This window comes from Mustela lutreola, chromosome 15 (genome assembly GCF_030435805.1).
Source record: "Mustela lutreola isolate mMusLut2 chromosome 15, mMusLut2.pri, whole genome shotgun sequence".
NCBI lineage: Eukaryota > Metazoa > Chordata > Mammalia > Carnivora > Mustelidae > Mustela > Mustela lutreola.
In genome coordinates, this window is record NC_081304.1 from 69,076,973 (window position 1) to 69,088,082 (window position 11,110).

Below are 11,110 nucleotides of genomic sequence, written 5' to 3' on the forward strand. Positions count from 1 at the left end.
CGGCCCTCCCCCGCCCGCAACGGGCGAGCAAGGCGGACTGGCCAGGGCCCCGCCACCGCGGACGAGGGCACACCGGCGGCGGCGCCGAGAGGCGAGGGACCGCTCCAACACCCCCCAACACACACACCGGGCCGGCCCCGATGGCGGCGCGCGGGCGGGGCCGGCCGGCGCCGCGCTCCCGCGGGGGCGGGGGCGAGGCGAGCCGGGCCGGAGCCCGACCCCCCCCACACACACCAACCACCAGCGGAGGCAGCGCGCGGCCGCAAGGGCCACAGCGGACGGCCGGGACCCGACCCGCGCCCGGGCACGCGCGCCGGAGCGAGGGGGGGGGGGGGGCGCACGGCATAGGGCGGGAGGAACGGCCCCTCGTCGGCACACGACACCACCGCCGGGCCGGCGGCGGCAGACACGGATGGGAGGCCACAACGGGCCTGAGAAGCACCAGCGCGCCGGGGCGCGGCACCGGGTCGGCAGGCAGACGCGGGGAGGCCGCGAGACAAAGGCTCGGCGACAAGGGGCTTGGGCGCCAGAAACCGGAGCAGCCACGGGGGAAGAGGACCGCGGGCCGCCGCGAGGGAGCACAAGAGCCCCTCAAAAGGCGCCTTCCAAGGCCCGAGGTCAGCCACCGGGGCACACGGGGTCCCACCGCCCAAGGCCTCCAGCACAAGGGCGGTCCCATGGCACCCGAGGACAACGACCCGGCCCACGGCCGGCCCTGGCCACCTCGCGGGGCTCGGGACCCCGGCCACCCCGGCACAGTCACGACCGACCCCCAACAGGACACTCTCCCACGCGCACGACGACATCCCTCCGTGCCCCGCTCGACTGGACCCGCGCGGCCTCTCCTCCTCACCGGGGGCCGAGGCTCCTTCGCCCAGGGACGACCCCCTCCCCAAGAGCCCCTAGAGGCCGGGGAGGGGACAACGCCCAACAGCGGCGAGGCCGTTTTTGGTCCCGAGGGAGTGGACCGAGGGCATAGCGCGCCTTCAGCCGTCCAGGCAAGCCAGGGACAAAGTGGGGGGGGGGGGAGGTCGGCGGCGACGGGGAGGGGAGGGTGCCCAGCGGGCGACGGCCGACCAGCGCGTGCAGAGCGGTTCGGGGTGGGGGGGAAGGGCGCACCAACGAAGGCGCGAGCCGGGCCGCCAGGTAAACGTGCACGGGATCCCACCGCCACCAGCACGAGAGCGGTCCCGCGACGCCCGGGGACGCCGGCCGGCCTCAGCACCCTTGGCGCGCCTCCCCCACCGCGAACCGGGCCCCACACCGCTGGGGCCCAACCCCACGGGACCCCCGCCACAGGGGGCCCGTCTAAACCTCCGCCCGTCCGTCTAGTCCGTCCCGGAACCACGACCCGGGGGGAAGCGCCCCCAGGCGAGAGCGGCCCGACCCGTGGCCACACGTCACCGCCGGCGGCCACTCGGCACGGGAGCGGGCAGCAGACACAGCCGCTCGCACGGCAACAGGGCAGGAGACCCACGGCCGCGGGGGAGTGGCCACGCACGCACGCACGCACTCCCTCGCACGCACACGGGAGCCCCACGTGCCAGACGTCGGCCAGGCCCGGCGGGATCCTCCCCCGACTCGGAGGGGGGAGGCGCAGGCCGCGGTAGGCAAGAGAGCTACGCTCGGCCCCACCGCGGGGCCGGCAGACCCCTCGCAGAGAGGGGGCTCTGCCCAACACGCAACGGTAGTCACCCCGCATCGGTGGACACTACGCGCAGAGGAGGGCCAGCGGCTGGGGGGTTCCGGTACCCCAAGGCACCCTCTCGGATCGCTAGAGAAGGCTTTCTCACCGAGGGCACATCGCCCCCACCCATTCGTCCCCCCGACCGAGCCCCGCGAGACGGCGTCCCACAGGCCTCCAAGGGCCTGGGGGCAGGGGTGGGTCTGCGGTAAGGGATAGGCACAGGGCAATCCTGAGCGCTCGCGGCCAGAGCCCGACAAGGGCACCGCCTTTGCCTCTCCACACAGTCCATGCTCCCATCACCGCCCAGAAGGAACCTCGTGCCTCCACCGTGGCCACGAGAGGAGCGGAGACGGGCACGGCTTGCTGGGCAAAACAGCGGCAGCCCTCGGCTGGCCAAGCGCACGGTCACTCACACGCCCCACCAAGTCCTGTCCACACACACCCCTGGCACAACGCGCACCAGGGGACGACAAGGCGCCCGCACCCACGCAGAGGGGGGGCGGGTTGGGCCTCCCTTACCGGCTCCACCACCCGCTCTTCAGACACACCACCGACAGCGGCAGCCCGAGGGGGTCGCTGGGAACGGGAAACGACGCCACCGCTCGGCCTCAGGCACCTGAGACAACCTGGAGCGCTCCAGGGGCACCACAGAGGGCCAGGCGCCACGCACTCAGCACGCCCAGGCGGTGAGCAGCGCGGCACGGGGACAGCCCTCCCCGCCACGGGGAGGGCCGCTCACCCCACAAGACGCCAAGAGAGGCAAGCGAGAGTGTCCGCTGCGTCAGAGGGCCCCACGCCCACGGGCGCCCTGAGGCGGGAACCGTGGGAAAGTGGAGTCGGGCCGGAGCCCACACCCCCCCGGCACCCTTCCCCCCCTACACCACCCACGACAGCGGGGGGCAGAAGAGGAGGAGCGAGGGACCCGCGGGCAGAGCGAGAAGCACGGTCCCATTCACCATGAATGTCCGTCCCTCGTCTGACGCGGTTTAGGCCCGGCCCGGGAGAACACGACATCACCACATCGATCAGCAAAAACGTGCCCAAGGAGGCCCCAGAGGGGGGAAACAACCGGCGAGGACATCCACCAGAAGGGCCTGCTTTTCAGCCTCGCCGGCACCCCTCCAGCCTAGGGCAAGAACAGCCGGGCAACCCAGGGAGAATGCCTGACACGTGGCACGGAGCCTTGCGGAACGGAACGGGGGTTGCCACAGCCACAGCCGGGTGCCCGCAACGCAGAGTGCACAGGGTAAAGGACCCACGCCACCTGACCACGCAGCCCTCGGGTGCTGGAGACCAGAGGTGACACCACAGCCCAGGCCACCTGGGGGCAACAAGAGCCGGCAGCGCACAGGCCCACGCAGACGGCTCAAACAAGCGAGGGCCGAGCCGGATTTGGCACCACGGCCAAGCCCGGAGCCCCGCACGCACCCAGAGGCCCACATCTCTAAGGCAAGTCACTCAAACAGCGTGTCAGCACCTACCTGGCAACAAAAAGTGCTCCTTTCAGGGGACAAAATAGCCACGCCATCAGGCGGGGCCTAGCCACAGGTCACCGGGACCTCGTGGGACCGTGGCCCAGCCACTGGCCCCAAATACCGCTCCATCACCCTACACACACACACACACACACACACACACACACACACACACACACCCCCAAGAAAAGGCGTGGGTGCGCCCCACGGAACCCCTAGGGCCATCTGGTCGACCCCCGGGAGCATGGGGCAGGGGGTAGCCGGGACCGACAGCCGACGCGAGGGGGGTGGAGCGGGGTGGGCTGGGCTGGCCCGGGCCGGCTCTGCCCGGCTCTGCCCGGCTAGCTCCTCCCCTGGTCCGCCTGTCGTCCCAAGGTCGGGACTTCGAGAAGAATCAAGTTGTTGCGGGAGGGGGGGGGGGGATCTGCCGGCGCTCGCCTCCTCCTCTCTCTCACCACCGGCCCCGGCCCAGGACGGTCACTGACTCCCGGCTGGGACTGGGAGAGGGGGCAGACACGTGGAGGCGCCCCCCGATGGCCGGACCTCCACGGAGGTCGCGGCTCGTGCCTCCCCTGGCGGCGCGGCCTGGTCTGGTCTGATCCCATCCGGTCCCATCCGGTCCCCACCTACGCAGAGGGCCTCGGAAAACTTGGTGAGAAAATCGGGGGCGACGACCGGGACCCCACGCGTGCCCGCGGACGGAACCCTCGCGCCATCCACGGGCTTCCCAGCGAGGCTCACGCCGGTCCCCAACCACCCGAGTGTGACACGGGACACGCGGGACACAGAAGGCCTGACGACCGGCCAGAGCCTCACGCCGAACGGCGTCCTCGTGCCGCACGCGCACACCCTCTCCCGTTCTGCCAGGGGTGGAGGAGGGGGCACCGGCGGGGTGCTGGTCCACCCCTCCAGGCAGCCCCCAACACCTCTACGGGAGAGCGAGGAGGAGGAGGACGAGGCTAGAGCGCCACTAGTTCCCCAAAAAACTACGGGTTCAATCTCCCACGAGCCGATTGCGCCCCGACACTCCAGAGAAAACCGGAGGCTCCCTCTAGTGTCGCCGGCTTCCCGGAACTGCAGCTCGGGGACCGCCACCAAATGCCACCCCTTGCCGATGTCGCCCACGCTCCGGCGGGGAGACGCTATATAAAAGCGGCCGCCAGGTGGCGGCAGACAACCGCCGCGAAAGACACCGAGGCAGGCCCGGATCGCAGGGCAGTGAAGTCGCGCTGCCGGCCACCAGACCGCCCAATCTCGTGTCCCGGCCCACTTCGGAGGGGCGGGCGTCAGCCTCGGGAGCTCCCGGCGGGCACGGCGTGACTCCAGCAGCCCAGAGGAGACTTGGGAAACGCGCCCGGGCCGCTGCCGCCGGAAGAGCCCCCCCCCCCCCCACTACCCACACCACACACACACACACACCCCCCACACACACATACACCCACCCACCCACCCACCCACCCGCCAGGATGAAAACTGTTCTCTGTCAAGGATCAACCCTGAGCATTCACTATAAAAGTAAATGGGGAAACGCAGACAAGAGAGAAATCAAGCAAATAATGTGAATCTGAAGGCTGGACACCTATTGAGTCGAGAGAATTGACCAAACACCAGAAACTGAAAAAGGTTTTCCTTCCAAGTCAGTTCCTCCGTAGTTAGCTACACAACATTCTTTCACCAGTATTTCCCCAAGAGTGCGACGATCCAAATAAGGTTTCCCAGTGCAAAGTTCATGGGCGCAGACTTCACACCTGTGATTCAAGTACACGTCTTTCAGGGCACCTAGCTGGCTCGGTCCAGAGGATCCCCGAGGAAGGCGACTCTTGATCTGTGGGGGTCCTGAGTTCCAGGGCCACACTGGGTGGGTATACAGAGCTGACAGGCCAAAGACATTCGAATCGCTATGTCGATTTCAAACACAACATAGGAAAACAAATCAAAAATCAGAAATAAAGTCACCCTGGTCGAATGCCTTTTTTTTTTTTTTTTTTTTTTTTTTTTTGGTAGAGGCCATGGGAACCCTGTGATGTTGGCAGACAAAGAGACATAGTCGGTCCATCAATGAATCGATGGAACGGAACAGATACCCAAACAGATATACCCAAGCCCAACAAAGGTTCCACCTGAGATGCCTAAACTATAACCATAACCGCTATTTCTGCTTCTGCACCTTCCCTTGCTAACCCATGAGGAGATGGAAAATTACCAGCAAACTTTCTATAAGCACTCTGTAACCACACAACCGCCGCCCAGAATTGAACCTGGCAGAGTGGCCGCTCCCGGACCCCCACCCGGCTTTGGGCCAAGAGATAACAGTCATCTGGCACCAGAGAAACCCCCACCCAGAATTGGACGTGACAAAATGACTGCTCCCGGACCCCCCACCCAGCTCTGGGTGCAAGAGATAACAACCATCTGGCACCCCGCGGCTTGTCAGGGAGACCCCAGCCAATCCAGAGGTGACACATACCCTAGCGGTGCCCACCAAGCAGTTTGAAGAATGACAGCCCTTTGACCTAACCAATAATCTGTTCCCAGCCTCCCCCCCCCTCCCCCCGCTCTGTAGCGCACCAGTCATATGAGAGAGTTGCTGTCGGAGGCAGGCCCCTGGCCAGGGCGGCCTCCGCCAGTAAAAGATGGCGCCTGGCTAGTTGCCAGGTTAGGATTGCCTCGTGAGACTAAGCGGAACGCCCAAAGAGGAAGTAAACAGCATTGGTTGCTAGCGAAGTTGTTCCTTTAGGTGCACCGCCTGATTCGCTCCCTCCTGTACCCTGCTCGCTGATTGGTCATGTAAGCATATATAAGTGTGTAGACTTTCAGAAATAGAGAGAGAGAAGATGCATCCGAACCAGGGTTCTTGTCGTCCTTGCGGGGCGAGGGCGATAAGTTGCTGTTTGATTTTCCCGCGGTATGTAGTGATTTGTTAGGAGATACTATGATGTATGCTAAGTCCCTGCCTCCCCAAAAATAGTGCATAAAAAGTGCCGTGATCCTGAGCTCAGGACCTCTTAGCGTCACCGGCAACCAGTGCGCGGAGGTCCAGGTTCGAACTCGTAATAAACAACCCTTGCTGTTTGGCTTTGACTCTGGACTCTGGTGGTCGTCTTTGGGGAGGGGGGGGGGGTGTCTCGGAATTTGGGCATAACACACCGATGCGCAAAGGCCATTCAAAGGAGGAAACATGGCCCACCTCCCCACGAAATCAGAGGACAGTCAGTCATCAGACATCCACAGGCCCAACACGCAGGCAAGAAGGCAGACAAAGAAACAAGAATACTGGGGGGCACCTGAGTGGCTCAATGGGTTAAAGCCTCTGCCTTCGGCTCAGGTCATGATCCCAGGATCCTGGGATCGAGCCCCGCATCGGGCTCTCTGCTCAGCGGCAAGCCTGCTTCCCCCCTCTCACTCTGCCTGCCTCTCTGCCTACTTGTGATCTCTCTCTGTCAAATAAATAAATAAAATCGAAAGAAAGAAAGAGAGAAAGAAAGAAAGAAAGAAGAAAACTGGGGCGCCTGAGTGGCTCAGTCGGTGAAATGTCTCTGCCTTCAGCTCAGGTCATGATCTCCGGGTCCTGGGATTGAGCCCCGCATCCATCGGGGCTCCCTACTCAGCAGAGACTCTGCTTCTCACCCTCCTGCTCTCTGACCCTCCTTCTGGATCCTTCGCTCCTTCGCTCCTTCACCCGCCTGCCCTCCCTCCCTCCCTCCTTCCCTCCCTCCCTCCCTCCCTCCCTACCTACCTCCCTACCACCAGCACCAAAATTCTTTTTGAAGGAGGAAAAAAAGGAAGAAGAAAGCTTCTATCCAAACAGCCAGACCTCACCCCTCCTACCAATGTGAACTCCAAACGGATCTCACACTTCCATGGGAAACAGAACACTGGAACACACGTGAGTGTGTGCGTGTGCGTGTGTGTGTGTGTGTGTCTGTGTGTGTGTGTCTGTGTGTGTGTGTGTCTGTGTGTGTCTGTGTCTGTGTGCACGCGCGCATGTTGGGGGGGGGGGGTGATTCTAGGGGGAGAGCTGGGGATCTAGGGCCAGGCAAAGAGGGTTTAAGACTGGACACCAAAGGCGCGATCCGTTAAAAAATAAATAAATAAATAATAAAAAATAAACGGAGGGGTTGGAAGTCCCCAAAATTAAAAACCTAGGCTCTGTGAAACACCCTCTGAAGAGGACCCAAGAGCAAAGGACACACAGAGGCCTGGGGGATCAGCCGGGAGTGGGAGGTGGGGGGTGGAGGGTGTTGCTCAGAGAGAAACAAAATGAGGAAACCGCTCCCGGAGGTTGGAGCTGGGTCACTAGGGGAACCGGGGTACAATCCATTCAGATGGGAAGTCTGCCACACGGCCAAAGGCAAGGAAGAAAACCAAGATTTTTAGGGTCAGGTCCCTTTGAGCAGGTCGTGTCTAATACAAGGCCCCCGACTCAGAAAACCAGCGAGGCAGTTTTAATGTCTACTTCCAAATAGACATGGAGTCTGGGTTTGAGAGGCAGGGAGTCCATCCCTGATCATCCCAGAGGCGATTAAAAAATACAGAAGAACCATAGCAACGACAAACTCTGCAGGGCCCAGGGTCGAACGGCAGGGAACCTTCCGATCTTCTTTTTAACACCCAGGCCAAGGAGCCTATGCGCAGGCACGCTGCCGCTGTGGAGGAGCCTCGGGAATGGCCGGAAAGAAAGGAGCCAGCAATAGCAGGACCAGGGATGGGGAGAGGGATTCCCGAGGAACAAGGACCCGTGAGCCACTTGAGTCTGGGTAGACTGCCCTGAAGGAAACCAGAACATGTCACCCTCACCCCTCAAAGGTGCCCACTGTGGCACGTCGGTTATCTCAAATTCAACTCCTTGAAGACGCAGCACCTACAAGAAGGATATGCCGACCCTTCTGGTCTTCACGAGACCAAGAGAGCCAACTCCCATGCGAAAGGTACCTTCCCTGGAACCAGGAAGCAGAAAGGCATCCTCCATCACCAGAGACAGGAAAGGGGAGCCGGAGAATTAGGGTCTGAACCGTCCACATCGATGAAACTTCTTTCGACCAGCCCCACCCCCACCCCCATCTTCCCGGGGCTGTCTTTTCCAAGGAGCTGCCTGCCCCTTGCCCAAACCCCTTTTTTTTCTCGTCCGTTCTTCACGAGTGGATCGAGTCCCTGTCTTGTCTGTCTGTCTTTCTTTCTTTCTTCCTTCCTTTCTTTCTTTTTTTTTTTTTTAAGATTTTATTTATTTATTTGACAGAGAGAGATCACAAGTAAGCAGAGAGGCAGGCAGAGAGAGAGAGAGGAGGAAGCAGGCTCCCCACTGAGCAGAGAACCCGACGCGACGCGGGGCTCGATCCCAGGACCCGGAGATCATGAGATCATGACCTGGAAGGCGGAGGCCCAACCCGCCCAGACACCCAGACACCCAGGCACCCCTCGAGTCCCTGTCTTTAGGCCCTTGTGAAGGCGCCCCTGTGCAGGCAAACACCTACCCACAGTTAGATGCCCTTCTCTAGGGAAGCTCTTCTGTCGGACAACATCCTAGGCCCAGCCACAGACCCTAAGCAGGTAGAGGAGAATGTGTGTCCACCACCACCACTACCAAACACCCCCACCACCACCACCACCACCACCACCACCACCAGCCCCCCCACCCCCACTCACACCCACACCCACACCCCAGCAGCAAGAATGTCCACCTGGAACGTCACTCAGACCAGATGAAGAGAGCCAAGGCAAGAGAAATGAGGCAACAGCAAGGTCTCCTGACCACTTGTAACCCACTGATGAATCCCTGACACATACAGGGTGTAACACCCCTACAACTCCCTCAAGGATTTTGTTCAATGTTTTACCCGTGAGGATTTGCTCTAGTGCGTGTCACTTCACTCCGATAGCCACAAATGCCCACGAGATGCTAACATCCCTCTTCCAACACGTGGCCCACAGACACACATCTAAAGGGTCTCATGACTAATGCTTTGCTAAAACAAGAGGGACTTACCTCACCTTGACAGTACGTAGCCCTGCAAGGTCTCGGAGACCTTGCTCGCAGCATACACACATTCCTGGGAGACTTACCTTATCCCTAACCCCCACTAACTGGAAACCGTACCACCAGTGACCCCTCACAATCCCAGCACAGCTCGTTCTGCCCACAGGTCCTGTCCTCGTGCTGTCCTAAAAGCACCTTTTTTGCACCAAACACATCTCTGCAATTCTTTCTTGACCATTTCCAAGACAGCTCCACATCCGGTCTGCCTGTCTGTCCGGTTTTTGTGTTTGTTCCTTCGTGTGTGTGTGTGTGTGTGTGTGTGTGTGTGTGTGTGTGTGCACGCGCGCGCGCGCGTTTAATGGGGCTTTGTTTCTAATTATTTATTTATTTACGTACTTACGTACTTACTTATTTTGATCGATTTTGGGTTCACAGCCAAATTCACTGGAGAATACGGCCAGTACCTACAGGACACCTGCTCATCCACATTGTGACATCATCATCAGCCACTCAGGGTCCAGAGTTTACACGAGAGTCCACTCTTGGCGTTATCCATTCTCTGGGGTTTTGTTTTCCTTTTTATAACGACTTTATTTATTTATTTGACAGAGAGAGAGAGACAGACAGACACACAGATCATAAGTGGGGGGGGCGGGGAGCAGGCTCCCCGCCAAGCAGAGAGCCCAATACGGGGCTCGATCCCAGGACCCGGAGATCATGACCAGAGCCAAAGGCAGAGACTTGACTCACTGAGACACCCAGGCGCCCCCTTTCTCTGGGTTTCGACAAAAGTATCTTACCACCATCGTAGCACTCTGAATAGTTCCACCGCCTTAAAAATCCTCTGTGCTCTGCCTAGTCACCCTACCCACCCACCTACCCACCCGCACCTTCCCCCCGCCCCCCAACAGGCACCCTCCACCCCTGCCAAAACCCCTGGCAGCCGACAGATCTTTGTTTTCCCTTTTTCCCTGCCTGCCTGCCTGACTTCTTACCTTCCTTATCACTAGTTTGAATATCATTGGCTTATTATGAAAGACAGACATGGAAATTACTAACACGAGGCAAGATTTCACAACTTCAGTGGACTGAGTAGTTTCACGGGATGCCATTGCAATAATGATTTATTACAGTCTATATATTTTCTCAGAATGTCACGGTCTCTAAGTAAGAAAATAGTCCACATCATCTAGAACTACCCCGAGGCCTCCATATTCTGGGAGAAGACATTTATCGCCAACTTTCAGGCCAACTGGTTGAATCTCTCCACCCTTTCCTTTAGAGCCTGACCAATAGCTATTCCTGTTGCTTACAGTTCTTTTCCTTGAGATTTTTCGGGGAGCCCACTGCCTCCTATGGTTACAATTTTGGCTGCACTCCTTTGGAGCAAAACCTGGTCAAAGAGGGGGAGAAACCCTCTCCACACACCTGCCCGTCTATGACGCTGTCTGCTACAGTTCATATTCTGCTCTCCAGCCGACTGATCTCATGACCCTCTCCACAGTCTGGCCTCCTTCAGCATGTCACATTGAGTTGGAACCGTGAGGTAGGTGCACCTCTTCTGATTGGCTTCTCTCAGTCAGGAATACACACGGAAGTTTCCCTGCCTGGCTCCCCACAGCTCCCCATAGCTCCATAGCTCGCTCATCTCTTTCCAAAGCCCCGAAAACCATTTAGTTCATGGCCTGGATGTACCCCACTCTCTGTATCCATTCTCCTCCTGCGGGACTTCTGGATTGCCTCCAGGTTCAATTACGAGTGAAGGGGCCGTGAACGTCTGCATGTAGGTTTCTGTGCAGACCTCAGTTTTCAACTCATTTGGGTCATCGATACATACCAAGGAGCAGGATTGCCGTGTCGTACGGTAAGAGTATGTTTAGCTTTGAGAGGCCATCACCCATATTTCTGGCATGGGGGGGGGGGGCGGGAGCTGAGCAGAGGGCTGTGCACGGAAGGAACAAGGTCATGAAGGAG